The 20,175-nt window shown below is 39.9% G+C and overlaps 1 protein-coding gene across 1 annotated transcript in view; it reads left to right on the forward strand.

Annotated features, from left to right (window-relative positions):
• SEMA6D (semaphorin 6D) overlaps positions 1-20,175 on the forward strand; it is a 790,451-nt gene that overhangs the window by 366,514 nt on the left and 403,762 nt on the right. Inside the window, exon 3 of the mRNA XM_060174602.1 lies at positions 2,026-2,097. The gene's annotated coding sequence lies outside the window, so the exon portion shown is untranslated. The remainder of the gene's footprint in view (positions 1-2,025; positions 2,098-20,175) is intronic.

Below are 20,175 nucleotides of genomic sequence, written 5' to 3' on the forward strand. Positions count from 1 at the left end.
AACTCTCTTTTCAGCCACCAGGTTCCAAATGCTAGCATGATGCCAGCCAGACTTCCCTGGACAGACAACCCCACCAATGTGTCCTGGAGCTCCGGTTCCCTAGACCCTTTCCCCACTAAGGAAAGATAGAGGCAGGCTGGGAGTATGGATCAGCCTGTCAAGCCCATGTTCAGTGGGGAAGCAATTACAGAAGCCAGACCTTCCACCTTCTGCATCCCACAATGATCTTGGGTCCATAGTCCCAGAAGGTTAAAGAATAGGAAAGCTATCAGGGGAGGGGATGGGATACGGAGTTCTGGTGTGGGAATTGTTTACAGTTGTACCCCTCTTATCCTATGGTTTTGTCAGTGTTTCCTTTTTAGAAATAAAATAAAAAAATAAAATGAAATGAAAAAATACAGTGGTTTTCCACTAAGCAGAACCTGGACTGGAGTTGGTGTATTGCACCAAAAAAAAAAAAAAAAAAAAAAAAGCATTCCACAAATTTAGTCACCTACGTAGTACCTTCAGGACTTTTCCTATGTTTATATTTCAAACATAGATTACTTTAGGTTTCCTCTAACTTGACTTGCTCTAAAATTTACCACTGTTTGAGAAGTAAATAGCTTAGAGCTAGTGTATGTATGCAAATGTAAACTCTTAAGACTTGTGGCAATATAAGACATGTAAATATAATACAAACAAGTCTTATGAATTAGTTGTAAGCTTGTGTTCTGTCAAGATCTATGTTAATGAAAAGAGAGATGCAGGGGCTGGGCAGTGGCACACCTGCTAAAGTGCACACAGTATGAAGTGCAAGGGCTGGTGCAAGGATCAGATCAGGTTTGGTCCTCCTGGCTCCCCACCAGCAGTGGAGATGGTTGACAGGCAGCAAAATAGATCTGCAGGTGTCTTTTTCTCTCTCCCACTCTGTCTCCCCTTCCTCTCTTAATGTCTCTCTATCCTATCCAAAAAATGGAATATATATATATATATCCAATAAAATGGGATATATATATACCAGGAGTAGTGGATTTGTAGTGTTGGCATCAAGCCCCAGTGATAACGTTGGAGGAAAGACAGAGAGGCAGGGGTGGGAATATCGGAGTATCGGGGGGTGGGGGGGGGTCTGCAAAGCTTAGAGACACTTTCACTACCATTAAGACTTTTATCCTTGAATTGACAGAACTACTGAATAGCAAATAATGTCACTGTCTATGCTACCCTTGGTGTCCATTCCCTCACTTCATGTCTTCATTCCATTGATTGGGGTCTTTGGTACCTGCCATAACCTTATTGCACAATTTTTAAGGTCCTGTTTGAGACTTTCGGCCTGTCCATTAGTTTTGGGTTTTTTTTAATATTTATTCCCTTGTGTTGCCCTTGTTGTTTTATTGTTGTAGTTATTATTGTTGTTGTTATTGATGTCATCATTGTTGAATAGTACAGAGAGAAATGGAGAGAGGAGAGGAAGATAGAGAGGGGGAGAGAAAGATAGACACCTGCAGACCTGCTTCACTGCCCCGTGAAGCAACTCCCCTGAAGGTGGGGAGCCAGAGGCTCAAATCAGGATCCTTACGCTGGTCTTTGCACTTTGCGCCACCTGCGCTTAACCTGCTATGCTACCACCTGGATCCCTGTCCATTAGTTTCATGTGTAGAAATCTTTTGTTTGAAGATCTAAATCTGCTTAGAGAAGTTGAGATCATCAACCAAATTCAAATGTACTTTCTTTAGAAATGTGTAGGTGGCGGCTTTGCGGTAGTGCAAGCGCAGATGGCAGAAGGTCAAGGAACTGGTGTAAGGATCCTGGTTCAAGATTCTGGCTCCCCACCTGCAGAGATCTGCAGGTGTCTGTCTTTCTCTCCCCTTCTCTGGCTTCCTGTCCTTTCTTGATTTATCTCTGCCCTATCCAACAACAATGACAGCAATAACAATAATAACAACAACGATAAGCAAGGGCAACAAAAGGGAAAAATATTTAGGCAATATATTTTTACTGCCTCACAGAACTTACCAATCTCTTCTTGTTTATTTTTACCTATAGAATGCAGATTCCTGAGTCTCTTGGGCCCAGAGTAACATCCAGAAAACCCAAGGAAGTACAAGACTCCTAAAGGTAAGGCAGGCATTCTGTGCAGATTTGACTCTTATAAAATTCACCCTTGCTATCTGATTTCTTATTGGGATTAGACGTGTTATTCTTTGTGCCAGTGAAATCGCTGACTTAATACACTGCTTTGCCCTATGTGACACCCAAATTCAGATTCAAACCTGGCCCCCATTGCAATGGAGTAAGCCTTGATACTATTGTTCTCTCTCTCTCTCTCTCTCTCTCTCTCTCTCTCTCTCTGTCTCTCTCAAGATGAAAAAGAAGTTTTATTCTTCTTAGGAAAGTATTTAATCTAGAATTTTTTTTTATGTCACACTGGCTTCAGGCATGCTTAACTAAATGGTACAGTTGGGTTAGCTTTTCAGATTGGATATTTGATGTTAGTATAGATCAATATTCAAACCTCATTACAATTTCTAAAATCCTCCTTGCCAGTTAGGAAAACTCTAAAGGAGGATAAAATGAAATAGCAGAAGTACTGCTTCAAGCACAACACTTGAATAACAATATAAGTCACTTTGCTGTGTGTCATCACACAGTGACAATACTCTGTGAGTGGCAGCGGGGCAGTTAGGGCTCTAACTCTAAAACAGCACAGCAAAGTATTTTCTTCTGGTAACCAAATACCAGTACTGTGATGGGTGAGTCTGGTAGACAGTTAACAGAGCAGGATAAATCATGAGGTGTGGAGAGAGTGAATGCTCCTGATTTTGATGACAAGAGAAGTACCAAAAGAACACTGTTAATTGACAAGGACATTTTGCCTCGGGCATATTTGAGGAAACAGTATCCAGACAGTAAGTTCTTCTGTTCAAACAGTGGTGATGGCACCAGGTCACTGAGTGAATACTGCTGGAACTACAGGGTCCTGTAGACTCGGTCATACCCTGAAAGTTATGTGGGAATGATTGCTAATGTTTGACTTTAGTTTTGAGTCCAGACTCTACTATTTCCCTTTTTTTTTTAATTGATGGGGGGTTAATGCTTTACAGAGGAATCATTAGCATATGCTACAATTTCATTATGCAGTAAGACCTGTAGTTTCTTTCTCTCCCACTCCTCCCTCCCCTCTTTCCCCAGAGTCCTTTCCTTTGGTGCAGTACACCATGCCCAGTCCATGTCTCATTTTGTCCTCTCCTTTTCCAAAGCCCATTGTTTTGATGCAATATGCCATGTATAGGCTAGTATTTTCTTAATGCCTTCTCTCTGGAATAAAAAGAAAAAAAAAAAAAAAAGAGATGAGGCCTTCTGACTCAAGAATCCTCTTTCTCTTAAACTTTGTTGTTCTTATTTCTTAAATCAAGTACCAATGTATGCCTTGCTTCAAATCATGATTTATTCAATGCTCTTGTGTTATATTCAACCCTCATATCCTAAGCAATTTGATATAAAAACTGCTGCTCTGGTGAACAGGCTACTCCGTCATTTATTTCTCCTTTGTCTAAGAGGGCCTGTGACAAGGAAAAGGTTAATTCACATACAAAGTCTGGCTCACCATGAGGTGGCAGTAGAGAGCAGACTGGTTCATAGCACCGTTATAGGGGTTTTTTTTGTTTTTTTTTTATTTAAGAAAGGATTAATTAACAAAACCATAAGGTAGGAGGGATATAACTCCACACAATTCCCACCACCCAATCTCCATAACCCACCCCCTCCCCTGATAGCTTTCCCATTCTCTATCCCTCTGGGAGCATGGACCCAGGGTCATTGTGGGTTGCAGAAGGTAGAAGGTCTGGCTTCTGTAATTGCTTCCCCGCTGAACATGGGCATTGACTGGTCGGTCCATACTCCCAGTCTGCCTCTCTCTTTCCCTAGTAGGGTGGGTCTCTGGGGAAGCTGAGCTCCAGGACACATTGGTGGGATCTTCAATCCAGGGAAGCCTGGCCAGCATCCTGGAGGCTGGGCCTAGTGAGAGGAGTTTATTTTGCTCTTTATCTTTAATCTGAAGGAGCTCTTCTGAAGAGAGGGCTTGGCATAACAAAAAGAAAAGAGAAGTCCTATAGGAATTCTGAAGCTGACAACTCGGAGTGATACTTTTTGAAATGTAGCAATCTCAGGTAACCTGAGTTTTCTCTGCATTCTCTTCTTAATCCACAAACATTGAGGTTACTAATGGCAGTATTAGGATTAGAAATTACTTTTTCATCACTGTTAGCTGCTAATCCTTGCCAGTTACTAGAGCAGAGGAAATCTATTTTCAGACAAATAGGAAATATAATAAAAGACCATGCAATTCAGTCATTATCCGTTTTCTGTGTTAATATTGGATGCTTGGTAAAAATTTTGGGTTACAAGGGGCTATATATAGAACATCACTGTGATTGGCAGATTCATTAGGTAAACAGTCTGTGTACCACCAGGTCCCTCAGAGATCTCATCCATGTACATTCAGCGCTCACAGCTCTTTGGATTCCTACCCTTAAATAAATTGGAAATGCAAAACTGGAGAAGAAATACTGTATGCGTTCCAACTTCTCTTATCTCCAAGGACACTTTTAGTAAATACCCACCATGTAAAGCAGGTAAATGTGGAAGAAACAATGAGAATCTTTGAAATATTCCAGAAAACAGCCTCACAACTGTATAGATGGATGATGGATATATAGGGAATAGGTGGATACCTTGTTTTTTGTTTTTTAAAAAAAGGAGATTTAAAAAAAAGGAAATATCTGACCAATGACCATAGTAGTCAAATCCTAGCCTCCCTTAAAAAAGAAATTTAGGGGAGCGGGATTTGGGTGGTAGCACAGCGGGTTAAGTGCAGATGGTGCAAAGTGCAAGGACCTACCTAAGGATTCCAGTTCGAGCCCCAGCTCCCCACCTGTAGGGGAGTCGCTTCACAAACAAGCGGTGAAGCAGGTCTGCAGGTATCTGTCTTTCTCTCCTTCTGTCTGTCTTCCCCTCCTCTCTCCATTTTTCTCTGTCCTATCCAACAACAACAACAATAAAACAATAAGGGCAACAAAGGAATAAATAAAAATAAAGAATAAATAAAGTTTTTGTTTTGTTTTCTGAATAATAATGATTGAGGTCCTTGTTTTCTGGCCTGTGATGAAGATTAAATGGTATATGCATGTAGAGGAGTAGTGGACTAACTTTTTTCAAATTGATAAAGCTTGAAAATGATAATTGGGACTGAATTCTGCGCTTTTAGGGCAGTGACTACTAACATGGTTGGTTTTAGTTATATAGACATAGAGTGAAAACAAAACTGGTTCTCTGGAGGGAGACCTTAAGGACATGTTTGTCTGTGTTTTCTAAGATCTAGCCTTATTGTGTAAGTAGTTGAACTTAGTGCTCTGTTCTTTTTTATTTATTTATTTATTTTTAATTTTTATTGTTGTAGTCATTGTTGGATAGGACAGAGGGAAATGGAGAGAGTAGGAGAGAAAGATAAAAGCAGACCTGCTTCACCACCTGTGAAGTGACTCCTCTGCAGGTGGGAAGCCAGGGCCTCGAACCGGGATCCTTACGCCAGTCCTTGTGCTTTGCACCACCTGCGCTTAACCCTCTGCGCTACTTACTGCCCGACTCCCAGTGCTCTGTTCTGATGAGGATCATAACAGTTGTTTGGGGGAAAGTCGCAGGCCTCTTCTCAGGGGTCAGCCTAAAATGGCAAAACAAACAAACAAACAAACAAACAAACAGACCTTTATTTTTTCCCATCAGGGTTATATGTGGTGCTTGGTGCCCTCACAATGAATCGTGGGCTCCCAGGCATTTTTCATTCTTTCTTTTTTTTTTTTTCCCTTTCCTTTCCTTTCCTTTCCTTTCCTTTCCTTTCCTTTCCTTTCCTTTCCTTTCCTTTCCTTTCCTTTCCTTTCCTTTCCTTTCCTTTTCCTTATTTCTTTCTCTTTCTTTTTTAACATGATAGGACAGAGGTAAATTGAGAGGGCAGAGGGAGGCAGGGAGAGAAAGAGAAACATCTGCTCCCTTGCTTCGTTGCTTGTTGAAGCTTCCCCTCTGCATCTAGGGGCCAGGGGCTTGAATCTGGGTTCACTCAACTGAGTGAGCCACAACCAAGTGGACTCGACTGATTTTCTTTTTTTTTTTTCATCTTTCTTAATTTTTTTTATTATTTGTTTTTTATTTATTTTCCCTTTTGTTGCCCTTGTTGTTTTATTGTTGTAGTTATTATTGTTGTTGATCTCCTCATTGTTGGATAGGACAGAGAGAAATGGAGAGAGGAAGGGAAGATGGAGGAGGTGGGGAGAAAGACACCTGCAGACCTGCTTCACTGCTTGTAAAGCGACTCCCCTGCAGGTGGGGAGCTGGGGGCTTGAACCGGATCCTTACTCTGGTCCTTGAGTTTTGTGCCATGTGCGCTTAACCCACTGCACTACTGCCTGACCCCCAAGACTGATTTTCTTATTTATTTGTTTGTTTGTCTTATTCCCTTTTGTTGCCCTTGTTTTTTATTGTTGTAGTTATTAATGTTGTTGTTGTTGGATAGGACAGAGAGAAACAGAGAGAGGAAGGGAAGACAGAGAGGGGGAGAGAAAGATAGACACCTGCAGACCTGCTTCACTGCCTGTGAAGTGACTCATCTACAGGTGGGGAGCCGGGGGCTCGAATCAGGAACCTTTCTCCAGTCCTTGTGCTTTGCGCCATGTGCGCTTAACCTGCTGCGCTACTGCCTGACTCCCCCAAGACTGATTTTCTTTTTTTTTTTTTTTAATATTTATTTTATTTATTCCCTTTTGTTGCCCTTGTTGTTTTATTGTTGTAGTTATTATTGTTGTTGTCGTTGTTGAATAGGACAGAGAGAAACAGAGAGGAGGGGAAGACAGAGAGGAGGAGAGAAAGACAGACACCTGCAGACCTGCTTCACCGCCTGTGAAGCGACTCCCCTGCCGGTGGGGAGCCGGGGTTCGAACCGGGATCCTTATGCCGGTCATTGTGCTTTGCGCCACCTGCGCTTAACCCGCTGCGCTACAGCCCGACTCCCCCAAGACTGATTTTCTAAGGGTGTTGGCATCCATATTAGGAAAGGGTATAAAGGAGATTCTATAGTGTCTTGCCTCTCGGGTCCTGCCCCATTGACTACTATTCAGACAGTTTTGGCTACTGTCAAAACTCGCTCTGGAAACTGTTTGCTATGTGTGGAACTCAGGGTTAACCTTCATTAGGTCAAGTGAGTCAACAAGGTCTGAAATATCTATGGCTGGGCCAGTGAGGTCTCTGGTATAAAAGACATCAAGGCCAACCTTTTAAAAGATCTACATCGTAGGTAGAATCTGATGGCCTTATAGGAGTGCCCCAACACACGTTCATATAGACAGAGGGAAGGAATATCTCTGGCTGCTTTCTCCCCAAGTCCCAGACAGTTTGTATGTGAAACAGATCTGGTCCGCACATTTATACGGCTGCAAAAAATACTAATTTTAAATATTTAATGCAATAGAGAGTTGGGATTAATGTTTAAAAAAGAAATCTTCTTGTACAATGAAACTAATGAAATGCAGCTCTGAACAAATTTCAGAAACACATCTCCCAGGCTGCCTGGAGCCCCTTGGAAGGAGAAAGACTCTCTTTCCTTATCAGCAAGCTGTGGCAAAGCATGACTACACTGTTAGAAACTTGCCGTTTTCTTTATCTTTGACCCAGAAACTTTTCCTTTCCCCTGGGCCTCTGAAAATCTCTATTAGTTACCACTTTATGATGGTGGCTTTATATTCTCCCAATTCCAGCTCTTCAGTGAATCTGTGTGTTGGGGGGGTGGGCTGGGGGGAGGATTGGCAGGCTCATAGGGGTCTGCAAAGGCCGTTGCTTTCCCAGCTGGCCAGGAGTGCCGGAAGCCCAGGAAGACTATCCACAGGCTGTCTGGCCAGAGTAAAGCAGAGAGGAAGGGGGAGGCTTAATTCCTAGCTAGCTGGACTTTGGAAGGTGGCCGCCTTTCCCTTTGGCTCATGAAAGGGTATAGAAGGCCAAGAATGCTGGCTTAGTTCCCATCATCTTGTCGCCTTGTTTGTGGACTTGTGGAGTGAACTGAGTGGGAAGAAACCAGGGAACTCCCTGAGGCAGGCTTAACACTGAGTGAGGCCATGAGGAAGGCAGCTCCTTCCTATTCCCTCTGAGGTGGGAACCTCTTAGCCAGAAGACTCTGTTTTCACTTTGGAGAAGTGCAAGAAGGAGTAAGTGACCTAGTTAGTTGTAAAATCTTTACTATGTAGATTAAGGGTCTTATTGTTTTTCCAGGAAACTACCATATGCATTTGTGGTAAACACTTTTATTTCTAAGCTCCATTGACCTCATTGCAGGTATCAAGGGGTACATTTCATTAATTCTTAAACTTGTAAATATATCTTTGTGATAAATACTGTATGACTCTAAAACATCATCTTTAAAAAGTCCTGGAGCCCCGCTTCCCCAGAGACCCACCCTACTAGGGAAAGAGAAAGGCAGACTGGGAGTATGGATTGACCAGTTCACACCCATGTTCAGCTGGGAAGCAATTACAGAAGCCAGACCTTCCACCTTCTGTACCCCATAATGACCCTGGGTCCATACTCCCAGAGGGATAGAGAATGGGAAAGCTATCAGGAGAGGGGATGGGATATGGAGATCGGGTGGTGGGAATTGTGTGGAGTTGTACCCCTCCTACCCTATAGTTTTGTTTTTGTTAATGTCTCCTTTCTTAAATAAATAAATAGTTTTTAAAAGTCTGATTCTTTTCAAAGAGCCTTGGGTGACCTCAATGGAATGCTTATTTTCTGAGCATCACTTTATTAGGTATGACTTTATTAAAACCATTCAATAGCCATGAGATAAACTGCACACACAAAGACACTAAGTCTTAGTTGTTTTTGTTACTCCAATGTTTCATAAGTATGTCTTCAGTGTTTTAACGAAACAAAACCAAGAGGCAAAAAGCTATGTCTATTTAAGATATATAGTTTAATGAATTCTTATATACACATATATCCATAGCACCATCACCACAGTCAAGGAAAGAGACATACCCATCATCTTCAGAAGGTTCCTGGTGGCCTGGGGAAAAACATAGTGGTTATATAAATGACTTTCATGACTGAGGCTCCGGGGTCCCAGGCTCAATCCCTGCACCACCATCCAAGCTAGAATTGAACAGTGCTCAGGAAAAAGAGAAATATATTTATGTTTCTTCTTATTCCTTTATCTTTTTATTTCTTTATTGGGAGGATTAATGGTTTATAGGCAATAGTAAACATACAGTAGTTTGTACACACATAACATTTCTCAGTTTTCCACATAACACTCTAACCCCAGACCTAGTCCTTCTCCACCATCATGTTCCACCCCCACCCCTACCCCACAGAGTCCTTTACTTTGGTGGAATACACCAAATCCAGTTACCTTTTTATTCCTTTCTGATGGGAGAGTTTGCAGTAAGAATACATAAGATGGCAGACTCAGAGGTGGTATAGTAGTATAACTCTGGACTTTGGGATGTGTGAGATCCTGAGTCCAGTTGCTGGTATCACCTATGCCAGAGTATTGTTCTGACTGTGTCCATATGTCTAATGAAATAAAGAAAATTAATCTCCAGGGGAAAAAAAAGAACATTTAGTATGATATCTACCCTTTTAAAGTAGCTAAGTGGTCAGAATTGTACTTATTAACAACAGGCACCATTTTGTTCTTCAGGGGTCTAGATTGCCTTGTGTAACTATAACTTTGTACCGTAGAACTAGTTCCTGTTTCATTCTTTCTTCTCCTCCTTCTTCTTCTCTTCTCCTTCTCCTTCTCCTTCTCCTTCTCCTCCTCCTCCTCCTCCTCCTTCTTCTTCTCCTTCTTCTTCTCCTCCTCCTCCTCCTCCCCCCCTCTTCCTCCCCCTCCTCCTCCTCCTCCTCCTCCCTTTCTTCCGTAAGCTTGAGTACTTTAGGTCCCTCATCATTGGAATCATTCAATACCTGTCCTTCTATGATTGGCATATGTCACTTGAAAAATGTCTTCAGGTCCATGGCTGTTGCAAGTGATAGAATATCTTGCATTGATAGCACCCAATGACATCCCACTATTACACTCTGTATTTCCTCTGCCCATTTATAATACGGTATAGATCCTGTAGAACTTCTATTTTTAATTTCTTGGGACTCTCCATCTGCTGTTCCCAACAGTTGCACTATTTTTCATTCTTACTGACAAAGATTGTTAGTTCTTCAAAGTTTTTTCAACAGTTTTATTTTTTACTGACAGCCATTGTACCAAGTATGATAGGTATCATCCCATTGTATTTTTGATCTGCGATTTCCTGATCCATAGAGATGGTGAGAATATTTCCATGAACCTGTTGGCCATTGGTGTATCTTCCTTGGAGAAATGTCTATTCAAGTCCTTTGCTTCTTTCTTAACTGGGTCCTTTTTTTTTTTTTTTTTTTTTTTGCTTATGGGCATTTTTGATGTATTTTGAACATTAATTCTTTGTCAAAAATATAACTTGCAGTCATTTTCTCTTATTACATAGGTTGAATTTTCACTCTGTACATCTGTACTTAGTTTTTTTTACAATGAAGAATCTTTTCTTCTTTGATAAGTTTCCACTTGTCTGTTTCTGCTTTTGTTGCCTGTTCTTTTGGTGTCAAAACCAAAAATAATTGCCAAAATGAATATAATGACACTTTTCTCATGTTTTCTTCTGAGAGTGTTATAGTTCCAGCTCATAATAAGCTCTAGACGCATTTCAAGTTGACTACATTTGGTGTGTATAGGAATTTGATTTGATTTCATTCTTTTGTATGTGGTTACCTATTTTCTCCAACATAATTTGTTGAAGATACTATCTTTGCTCCGTTGTGTGATCTTACTATACTTGTTGTACAATTATTTCTGGACTCTTATGTTTTGTTCCATTTGTTTTTTTTATTCTGTCTTTATCATACTGTTTTAATCACTATGTTTTTGCATATGATTTTAAGTATCTATTTTTGTTCTTCCTCAAAACTGCTTTGGCTATTCTGGGTTTGTTGTTGTTCTACATAGATCTTAAAAGAGGTTTTATTTTATTTCCTGTAAAAATGCCACTAGACTTTTTATTAGAAGAACATTTAAACCTTATATTTCTTGATTGTCATAGATATTTAATAGAATGTTTATATTATGATAAAGATAATAATGCAGTTTGCATGTATAAGATTTCAGGTTCAAGCCTCAGTAGTGCACATGTCAGAATAGTGTTTTTTTTCACTCTATTTCATGAAATAAATCAACAAGCCTTTAAGAAATAAAAATATAGGGGATTCAAATAGTGATCCACCCAGTTGAGCAAACATGTTACAAAGCATAAGGACCAAGGTTAAAGCCCCTTCTCTCCATCTGCAGGAGGGAAGTTTCAGGAGAGTTGAAACAGGTCTGCAGGTGTCTTTATTTCTATCTATCCCCCCTTCTCCCTCAATTTCTCTTTTACCTATCTAGTACAAAAAAAAAAAGAAAGAAAGAAAAAGAAAAAAATGGCCACCACAAGCTGTGGATTTGTAGTGCTACCACGGAGCCCAGCGACAGCCCCAGTGGCAATAAAATGAAATAAAAATATAAGTTGTGAGGCTTCTGTGACAGTTTGTATAGACTATGGTTAGAATAAAGATAACTGTTGAATATATGCATCATGGGATACAGTGGGACTGGCAGAGATGGAGATGGAGATGGGGATGGTGACAATTATCTTAGAACTTGAAGGAAAAACCAGATAAAAGTGAAAAAAATAGAAAACTGTTTTACATAATTGGTTGTTGTTCCTACTGAAACCTAAGCACGCTAGGCCAGTTTATTTTTTTTTCCTACAGGTAGATAGTTGGGGGGTTGCGGGCATGGGCAAGGGTGGGATATCATAGCACTGAAACTTCATCCAGTGAAATATGAGTCTGGGCTTGAACCGAGGGTAAGGCAGAGAGGGAGAGAGAAAGATAGACACCTGCAGACCTGCTTCACCGCTTCTAAAGCTTCTAAAGCAACTTCCCTGCAGGTGGGGAGCCAGGGGCTTGAATCCAGATACTTAAGTCCGCCCTTGCGTGTTGCACCACCTGCACTTAACCCTCTGTGCTACCGCCTGACTCCCATTCAAACAAATTTCATGCAAGGATTTGTCAGTTCTTCCATGAAGTGAACTTGAACTAAATAAGTGAACTTATTTAGGATCAAATAAGGATGGACTTTGCCTTGCTAATTGGAAGGTTTTATTTAAAGAAAATAGTCTTTGCAACCTTAAAGTGTAATTCTTTACGTGAACAGAGGAGACAAATTTACTGCACTTATGTGTTTGAAGAATCTACAGGTTTTTTTTCAAGTTAAACTAGACACAAATTCTTAGAAGCAAATTAGAACTATATTATATTTCTTTTATCTTTTTCTGTGCCACAATATAACCACTTTCATACTCCTTACCTGTACGAACACAAAACATAAATATTGAAGTCAGTTTATTTTATGTGGTACCAAAGAGGAACCCAGGCTTTTCAATTTACATATTTGCAATTCTGAACAGACTACCAAGCCCACCCAATTTATACATAACTGGTGAGATGGAGGAGAAGTGAGGAAGATACACCAGAGCATTGCTCAACCATCCATGCAGACTCACTGGTCCTTACTGTTGGTGTTCTTGGTTTTCTCATGTGGTTCTCGTGATGGAACTCAGGATCTCATACATGGAAAGCATATGTTCAATGCCTGAGGTAACTTCTGGGCTTCTCCATCAAGTCATTTCTGAATGGAAAAGGGAGTAGGTAGCAGGGATACAGACAACCAAGACAGCCCCAAGAATGTTGTCCAGTTTGTTTCCCCACCTGGGGGTGGGGAAGCTGGAGTTGAGACAGAAAACTCACCACTCTCTTTTGTCCTTTTTTGATCCATTTTGTTGTTCATCTACACATTACACATTTCCTTTGTGATTTATTTTTCTTTACTTCTTATTTTATTTGATAGGGCAGAGAGAAATTTTGAGGGAAGAGGCAATAGAGGGAGAAAGAATGAGAGACAACTACAGCATGCTTCACCACTTGTAAAGCTTTCCCCCTGCAGGTGGAGACTAGAGGTTTGAACTCTGGTCCTTGCAGACTGTACTGTGTGTACTGAAGTAGGTGTACCACCACCTGGCCCCTATGTGATTTGTTTGTATTTCTTCACTTTCTCCTACTGGCTTGGAGATCTTGTTTCCATTCAAATATGTCAGGATCTGAAGAGATTTGTTGAGGAAATTTAGCCTACATTTGTCTTTATGCAGTCATCTTGGCCCTCCCTCCTTGATCTTGGTCAACATGCCTAGTTGAAGTACCTTAGTAGAGCTCTCTGACTCATCCATATTGTTTCCGTACCATGATTCTTTAATCATCAATATGACCTTTTCTTGCAACTCTGATACCTTACTGTTCCTTTCTTCCAATGCCAACAAACTACTGGATGAAAGAAAAATCCATAGTAAGTCCCTGGGAAGATGACCTCATCACTATGTCCTAGAACCCCACCTCTCTAGAGCCCGACTCAAGTTGGGAAAGGTAGAAACAGGCTGTGGGTGTGGATCAACCTGTCAATACCCATGTCCAGCAGAGAAGGAATTACAGAAGTCAGACCTCCCACCTTCAGCACCTCATAAAATTTTTGGACCATACTCTCAGAGGGATAAAGATTAAGGATGCTTCCAATGAAGGGAAGGGCATATGGAACTCTGGTGGTGGGAATTGCATGGAATTGTAGCCCTCTTATCCCACAATCTTCTCAATCATTATTAAATTACTAATTAAAAAATTCAATAGTAATAATTCATATGATCAACTACTGTCTATTAAGGGGGGATATGACAGTGTGCTAAGAAATTGGCTGGGTCACAATTCATAAAACAATGCCCATGGCAAGAATGGTGTTTCAGTGATTAGAACACATGCTTTGCAAACCAGGCCCATGACTTTTATCCCTGGGACTACATATGCTGGAGTGATGCTCTGTATCTCTGTCCCTCAATATATATATAGCTAAAGGGCTGGGGAGATATCTCAGTGTTAGATCAGAGGACTTGAGTGTCTGAGGCTCCTAGTCAATTCTTACTACCACCAAGTGCCAGAGATAAGAAGTGTCCTGGTCTCTCATATATTTTTCTCTGTCAAACACATATTTTTTTTTAATTTAAGAGGTGGAGAAGGAGATGTCTTAAGCTGGGTCAGTAAAATGAGTGCAAAGGCAAGCCTGCTGCTTCAGGAAGTCTTCTGTGCTCCAGACTCCTGCAGAGTACCTGCCTGGCTGCATCCCAGAATAGGCAGAACTGTCTCAGAGCTACCAGGGCTTCAGCACACAAATGCTGGACACAAGTGCTAGATACAACTACTAGATACCCTTTTTGTGAACTTGCTCAATTGCACAGCACAGAGAATAAGGCCTTGTTAGCAAACAGTTATCTGTCCCTGGAGAACTCCTGGGGAGGTGAATTCTAAGCCAAACTGAGGAGTGAATTTCAGTGAACTGTCTGTGGCATCCTGAGGCCAGGGTATTGAACCTCCTTGAGAGAACATCTTTCTCAAGCCTACACCCAGAAACAATCAGGCAGCCCCACCTACTCATCTCTGCAGCAGAGACTTGCAAATATAGGTACTTTGGGAAACTGGGGAAGCTTCATCAGACCAACATCCTTCCCAGTGGTAATAACAAAACCAGTTTGACACCTACCTACAACAAGACCTCTCACACTAGCACCACTACCATCATCAAGTGTGACGAGTACACATATGTATATTCCTATTTGCTTTTATTTTTTTCTTTCTCTGTTTTCTCTTTGGCAACTTTTTTTCTTTCTGTTGTTTTTTATATTTGGTGTTCATCTCTTTTGTGTGTGTACATGTTCTGTTAGTTAGCTAATTTCTCCTCTGTGTACTCCTTCTGTTGGCTACAGTTATGTTTTTATGTAACTGTTCCAGTTGTCTACTTATATGTATAATTTGAACACAGGAGGCCCACCTACCTTTACAATAGCCACCTGGACTCTATTTCTCATCTTACAGAGGCAGTGGTTTCACCATTAAAACACTAGCTCCACCCATTCCTTAGATATATTACAAGGTGACTAGCTTCAGGGGTCCTTGAATCAACAGACCAGAGGCCTCCTTACACCATACCTAAAAAAACAAAACAAAAAAAAACATAAGCCCCCAAGGGCTACTGCCCCTATAGAGAACCACATTGCCTCCATTCCTGACTTGATTCTGGAATTTTAGGTAGCCAACCACTGAACTACAGTCACTTAATGCAGAAATTGCAGTTACAACCAGTATCTACAGCCTAAAGTGATCAATGGTTATAGTGGAACCTCTTTGACTATTGAAACTGCATCACAGCTACTGCTTCTAAAAACAGAATCTAAAACCTGACCCAGACTTTAGTGGCAAACACCATATGACTGGCATGTTGTCAGAATAACTGACAGACAGGGGTATACTGTTCAGTTACATGAGAGTTACTTGCTTGGACTAACCCCTCCTCTCTAGAGGGATTCTAGTGTACCCAACGTCATCTCAAGGAAAGAAAAGCCTTATCATTTGGTGTTCCTATGTGATTCTTTCCTGGGACTAATTTGTATCTGTAGAAGAAACAGATGCCACACATCCTGCACTAATGTAATTACACTGTTGAGACCATCTGTGCAAACCATCATATATAAACACCCAGGTCACAGATTTCAAAGCAGACCTAAGTATAATGGTTATGCAAAAAACTAACTAAATAAATAAATAAATAACTTTTTCAACAATGAGCCAGGAAAGAAGCCTAGAAAAAATACCCAATAAGCCTGAAGCAAATAAAAATGCTTAAGATATCCAAACATTAAATGATGTGATAATCATAGGAGTGAAGAAAGACTTTGATGGAAATATTACCCAAAGCTGAAAAACAAAAGGTGGGGCTGTGAAAGAGAACATGAACTATATGAAGGTAATTAGAGAGCTAAAAGTTGAATTAGCTGAGTTAAAAACTGAACAAATTAGTACAGTAACTGACCATAATAACAAACTAAAGAAACTGAGGAATAAACCTGACAGAAATGAAAGCAGAATAACTGAGGCAGAAAAAAGGATTAGCAAGATCAAGGATGAATTAGAGATAACCAAGAAAGAAAGAGAGGGGGGCTGGGTAGTGGCACAGTGGTTTAAGCACACATGGCAGGAAGCACAAGGACCAGCATGAGGATCCTGGTTTGACCTCCCCATCTCCCCACCTGCAGTGGGGTCACTTCACTGGCAGTGAAGCAGGTCTTCAGGTGTCTCATCTTTCTCTCCCCTTTTCTGTCTTCCAATCCTCTCTCAATTTCTCTATATTCTATCTAAAAACAATGACAGCAATAACAACAACAATAAAGAACAAGGGCAACCCCTTCAAGATCCCACCATTTTTTTTTTTTTTTGGAGAATATGACAGAAGCCACTGAAGTTTATCTAGAACCAGAAAATATCTAGAATCACTAAAGCAAGCTCAAAAAAAAAAAAAAAAAAAAACAGTGAGACATGGATTGGCCTTTCAATGCCCATGTTCAGCTGGAAGCAATTACAGAAGCCAAACCTTCCACCTTCTGCACCCTATAATAACCCTGGGCCCATACTCCTAGAGGGATAAAGAACAGGAAAGCTGTCGGGGGGAGGGGATGGGATATGTAGTTCTGGTGGTGGGATATGTGTGGAGTTGTACCCCTTAGAAATAAATTTTTTAAAAGACCCCCCCAAAAAAAACAGAATAGAGAAGCTATCAAGGGAGGGCATTAGATATGGAGTTCTGGTGGTGGGAATTGTTTGGAATTGTACCCCTCTTATCCTATGGTCCTGTCCGTACTTCCATTTTATAAATAAAAAAGGAAAAAATAAAAATAAAAAATAATAAAAGCCAAAAAAAAAAAAAAGAACAGAACTGGATGCATCATATTACCAGATATCAAACTACATTATAGGACCATTGTAATAAAAACTGCCTAGTACTGAAACAGAAACAGACACAGTGATCAATGGAATAGAATTGAGAGCCCATAAATAAGTGCTGTATGAGCTGACACAGGAATCCATGAAATTGTCTATAAATTAAGTAATACGACCTACTAGTGTGTATAAGAGCCTGCAATGGGGAATACCTGGGTGCTAATGACACCACCTACTTGGGTTGACCTGGGTTGGCTATATAACTACTGCAGAGAGTCCACAGGCTCAACCCTAGCTAGCTTTCTCCAAGTATCATTGCTCTTCTACAGCAGGGAAACAGACCAACCAATTTGGAGTCTCCGGTTTTTACCACCAGATCACAGATTCCAGTCATTGTGTATTAACATCATCATTTTGAATTTGGAGGAGTGCATATTGCTATAATTACAAATAGATGTAGTCAATTAACTGTTTTAATAATCAAGAGAATTATGCATCCTGGAATTAGCCAAATAGCCAGAGAACTCAACATTTTGAGACAGAGCTTTGGTTTGAAGAGTAATGTAGTGAGGAACATGTGACTAATCATTCTCTTTTTTTCAGTAAATTATTTTAAACTTGGCATTGACTTTAGTAGTCAAGTTGCCTAGCAGACAATACTGGATAAACTCTTTTTGTACCAAGTGCTGTGATATAACCTAGTAAACTGTGACAGAGAGAATATTGATTGGCTTAGTCTCCTCTTGGTTCTGCTCTTCTATGTAAATGCTCAATCAGGTGCACATAAAAACTGAAATTATGACCTTCATTTTCTGTGCCTTGGAGAAGGAGCAAAAGTATTCCATCAATAAAATCTTGAATGGTTTTTCGATCCTCATAGTATCACCCAGCAATTCTCTCCTTGAGTTGAGATAATAGCAGCAATTAGGCAGCTTTTATTTCTCAACCCCTTTTAACTTTTGCTGTCTTATAAATGAGAACCCTGAATGTATATGTGGCTACTATGACAAGAATTCTGGCCATTGTCACAAACAGGCAAGAACAATTATCCGATTCATGAGTTATCTTTTATTTTTCACTTTACCCCCAAAGGTTAAATCTGATTGTGCTTAGTTTGCCTCTCATTCTATTTTGACTGCATATGAAAGCTTTGACGGACTTCTAGGGAGACTATGAAAAGAGGTTTGTGAAAAAAAAACAAACTTGCATTTATTAATGGTCACTAATGGCATGTAATTAAGGTAATTACAGGAAGGCAAACAGACAATTAACTTGTTGAAAGTGTCAAGGGAGGGCAATAATAGAGTTTAAAGTTCTTGTCTGGCTGCTATGTCTTTTAGTCCCACAAATATCATAAAGAAAGGGTGATGCTAACCAGAAGGTCTAGGCTAATATTAGACCTTTGGGAAGCAGTCATGAAGTCTGTAAGGGAAAAACAAAGGGTTTAGAGCAATTGATTGGGGTAGTATGAACTAGAGGGGAAAATGGAACCCAAACCAAGCTTTACAAATTATGGTGCCCTGTTAAGAGTTTTGATGAGGATTAACTACTGCTGATGGCAAAGAAAGCACGAAGAGATAGGTTTTCCTTCACCATCAAACTGTGTTTCAAAATGTGAACTGCATTCTTCCATCCTATTTTATTTTTTTTAAGTCACTTCATAGATATGTTGATTTTATTTTATAAAAGTTTATAAAGCTCTTTGGTTTAACTTTAGAACTCCCCCATGTGCTTTATCATACCTAATAAGAACCGATAATCAATTGATGAATAAGTCTCCACAACTTCCCATTCATTGTTTCCATCCTCAGTCTATTTTTCCTTAGTCAAAGGCAGGCCTGGTACTATGTACTAAGGAATCTAGCTCAGTTATTCAGATTGACCTTTTAGGAGTCCTTTTATGTAGTCACTGACACACGAGAACTCTGCTGAAAATGCTAGTAAATGTGAAAGTGTAAATTACCCTTGATATGCTACCTACTTGATACAGTTTTCTGGTAATGGGCAGGGAGAATCTAATTCCTATTCTGTCTATATGAAATAAGTTGAAGTTTGAAAGTAATGACTTGGGATCCAAAACTTGGGATTAATACATTGGAAGTCCATATTACTGACTGAATGATGGCAATAGTCTGCATATGGAACCTATTTCAATCAGACGTGTATGACTTAAAACAAGATCTTCATCTCCTTTCATTCCATATGTGAAAATACATATCTGCAAACGAATGCAGGTAATTTCCAATTCTGTTAAATCATATACTGCAGCATTTCTTAAATTCATTATTTTCTTGTTCTTCTTAATGGAATGCATGTTCTTTATTTCTCTTATAAAGTAATGCATTCCACACAGTTTCCTCAATTCATTTTCTCCATATCTCTAATATTTGGTGTAATTCACCCAGCTAATGAGTAAGTCTGATTATGTTACTGTTAACTCACAAACTTTCAGTGACTCTACATTACAAATTCTAATTATCTTATCTTGACAGAAATGATCATCTGCAAATTGAACTCAATTCATCTTTTGAAAGTGATCCTCTGTTACTGTCAGACACCCTGCATTGCAATTTATATAGTATTCTTACTATGTTCTGTATGTTCCTTGAGGTTTCTCAACTCCATTACCCAATACCCACTTTCACACTAATTTTTCCAACATTACAACTTTACCTTTATTTCAAGACTGACCTCACACATCACAAGTTTGTTAACTCTTCCCTAATCTCTTTCCTCACCTTGTGGACTTTTGAAATTTTAATCTGTATTTTTTCAACTTGTATTCATGCCTATACCCACCTCATCTCTACAACAGTACTGTCACAGGTTTGTGGAGATGAGCCTTGTTCTACTTCTTTTCATATCTTTATAGTCTAAGCATCGTGACTTAAACAAGCACACTTGCCTTAATCCTGCTATCTTCTTTTACCTCTTACAAAATGTTCTTAAACTTCCAAGATTGGGTTAACTGAACCTTTCTGTTTCTTCATTGTTGGGTGTTCATACTATTATCTAGGTTCTATAGCATTAAAATGAAATCATCTAATTATAGGGCTGCCTTCATTATTAGACTAAAGTTCTCTAGGAGTTATTTCATATTAAAGCCCTAGAGCCTTGATTTTAGCTGTATAGGTGCTCAGTCCATTTTGAATGACTCCTTGAAGACTCAAATCTATGAGGCTTTTCTGTTAAAGCTGGGAACAGTAGGTGAGGGTGGTTTAG

The sequence above is a fragment of the Erinaceus europaeus genome, chromosome 16, assembly GCF_950295315.1.
Source record: "Erinaceus europaeus chromosome 16, mEriEur2.1, whole genome shotgun sequence".
NCBI classification, from domain to species: Eukaryota; Metazoa; Chordata; class Mammalia; order Eulipotyphla; family Erinaceidae; genus Erinaceus; species Erinaceus europaeus.